The 2918-nt window shown below is 46.2% G+C and overlaps 1 long non-coding RNA gene across 1 annotated transcript in view; it reads right to left on the reverse strand.

Moving 5' to 3' along the window:
• Positions 1 to 2918, reverse strand: part of LOC107184385 — a 5893-nt gene that overhangs the window by 1804 nt on the left and 1171 nt on the right. The gene's annotated exons all lie outside the window — the stretch shown is intronic.

Genomic DNA, 2918 nt, shown 5'->3' on the forward strand with positions numbered 1-2918 from the left:
GCATAACAGCAGCATACACCCAGCAGCGCTGCTGATGCCTGAACGGTATGTGGAATGAAGTGGGCGGGCATCGGGAGGCCACTATGGCACGGGGCAAGCACTATGGGCAGTCTATCTGAAGTGTACCTGGCGTATAAGACGACCCCCCACCTGGAGGCATATTTTTCAGGGCCAAAAAATCGTCTTATACGCCGGGTACACTACGGTACAATACGGTAGTTATGCTGAGAATCAGCGGACACACAAAGGGCTCGCTGTCCTCCTCCTTCCTACTGAAAAGCAGGACATAAATTTTCCGTGAGAAATTGTGCCATTTTGGTACCAGGAGATGGGGAGCCAATGGCAAGATGAGTCTGTGCAAACAAATCTTACTACAGCAATCCTTATTTCCCCCATATAATTATTTTCCCACAATGTACTGCCCCTTGTCGCTCAAACCCCCTCTGTCTTGTCCATCTCCATAATTTATCACTCTGTTAAAATAGGTGTATAAGCTCTCAGGCCTACTGTCTTCTTTGGAATCCTCACTTCACTTCTGTTAGCAACACCCCCCACCACCATGTGCATATAAAATAAACCTTTTCCTCCCATTAATCTGTTTTCTGTCAGTTTAATTTGTAGGGCCTCCACCATTGAACCTAGCTAGATTGTAAAGGAAAAAGTTTTTCCCTCCCCTACACCACCTTTGTCTGCATATCTAATTATTTCTTTGGACTGAAACTGGATGTCACATTTTTTATATTTATTGATATTGATATTTATTGCCAAAGTGCTCTTTAAAAGACTGTTAACAGCCCTGGCAGGTGGCTCAGTTGGTCGGAGCATCGTCCTGTACACCAAAAGGTTGCAGGTTCAATTCTCAGTCAGGAATCTCTTTCTTTCTCTCCCTTCCTCTCTCTAAACATATTCTTGGGGGAAGATTAAAAAAAGACTGTAGACATATTCATGCCCACTATCCAGAGATGTGTTATTATTCGGATGAGCTGAGTATTCTGGGGTTTTTTTTAGATCTAAACCCCACCACTCAATGAAGCCTTCTACTTCTATTCACCACCAACTCTTTTCCTTTTGTGAAATCCTTTCCACCTAGGGTCTGCAGCAATTTGTAGTTGAGCACTTCACTGTTGTCTTAATTCATTAAAAAAAAAAAAAAGAAGAAGAAGAAAGAAATTCCAGTTTCTTTTTGTGCCTGGTCCTACGCAAGGCAGTACAAATACAAATTAGACCAAGTCATGACATTCCAGAAGCTCACAGTCCAGTGGGCATCTAAAACGTACGCTATTGTTAAATGCATCTTGTGAGTAGTTGCGGGGTGCGGTGGGAGGTTAAAAAATGGGTACAGTTAGTCCCCTGCTTACAGTCTGACAGAACAGCACGGGCATAGTACATGGTGTCTGTTTATGAGCCTCTGGCACTAAATAATTAGAGAGTTGCTCAAATTTACACTCCTCTCACCAATGTGGGAATGCAATTACAAAAGCAGAGTACATTTCCCATCTGAAACAACCCCTTCTTACTCACTGCAGCAGTTACAGCACTTGGCCCACAAAGAAGACACTTGGGAAATGACTGTTGAATGATGGAGGAGTGAATAAATGCATGCATGGATGAAGACAGCTTACTGTAAGTGAGGACAAACTGAAACTTTAAGTTTTTCCAATCTCCCCAAATTTAAAGAAGGAAGATCTGGGGATGTAAAGTACAGTGTAGTGAATATAGTCAATAACATTGTAATAACTACGAATGGTGCCAGGTGGGCACTGGAAACATGGGGGTGGAGGGAGAGAACACGGTGTAAAGTATATGATTATCTAACCACTATGCGGTACACCTGAAACTAATACAAAATAATACTGAATGTAAACTGTACTAGTGAGAGAGAGAAAAAAAAATAAAGAAGGCAACTCCTCCTGAAGCTGCCTGTGCTTGGATGATGGAGTGGAGAAGCGTTTAGGAGCGGTTGATAGGGAATAAAAGGTCCTCAAGCATAAAGGCAAAGGAAAACTCAGGGAGACAGCTAGGAAGGGGGGAAGGAGGAGTTTACACAAAAGCAGAGCATGGTTTGGAGACCTGCGGAGAGAGGCGGCAGCTGCTAGAGAACGGGTGTGAAAAATCTGTTTAAGATTGTTAGGAAGTCTATTCTGTGATTTGTCATGTAGCTCTCCCCCACATCTCCCCAAGAAAACGTAGTCAAAATAGTGTACCCTCCTGACCTAACCGGTTTGGCTCAGTGGATAGAGCATCTGCCTGCGGACTCAAGGGTCCCAGGTTCGATTCCCATCAAGGGCACGCATCTTGGTTGCGGGCACATCCCCAGTAGGGGGTGTGCAAGAGGCAGCTGATGGATGTTTCTAACTATCGCTCTCCCTTCCTCTCTATAAAAAATCAATAAAATATAAAACTAGAACCTTCATTAAAAAAAAAATAGTACACCCTCCCGAGCACAGGGTGAGAGCAGGGACAGGGATGTTTACAGGCCCCTTGTGCACTCGAGGGTCTCGGAACTGAACTCTCTTGCTGACTCAGAGCTGTTATTTGGTTGCCAAAGGGAAGGGGGGCGGCTGGGGGGGGGGGGACGCCAATCAATTACTTAGGACCCCAGCGCTGGGAGGGCGCGGATGACACGACCTGGCTCCAGAGCGGTGGGTTGTGGGTAAGGAGTGATTGTGTATTCTGGGCCCGTTTGCTCAGTACAGTGCCTGGCACCTAACAGGAGCTTGGGAAGTATTTGCTGACTGATTGCTCCGAACAGAAAAAATGAGGGGACGGTCACAGCAACCAGTGGGGCGGCAATTACGACCCCCATGGCAGAGATGAGACCGAGGCGCCGAGTGACTCCATCCACGCTCCTCCGCGGCCTGAGCGGAGTCAAAGCCCTAGGCCTCACTCCGGATCCCACCGCGCTCCTCCCAGCACCG

Source organism: Myotis davidii, unplaced genomic scaffold (genome assembly GCF_000327345.1).
Source record: "Myotis davidii unplaced genomic scaffold, ASM32734v1 scaffold725, whole genome shotgun sequence".
NCBI classification, from domain to species: Eukaryota; Metazoa; Chordata; class Mammalia; order Chiroptera; family Vespertilionidae; genus Myotis; species Myotis davidii.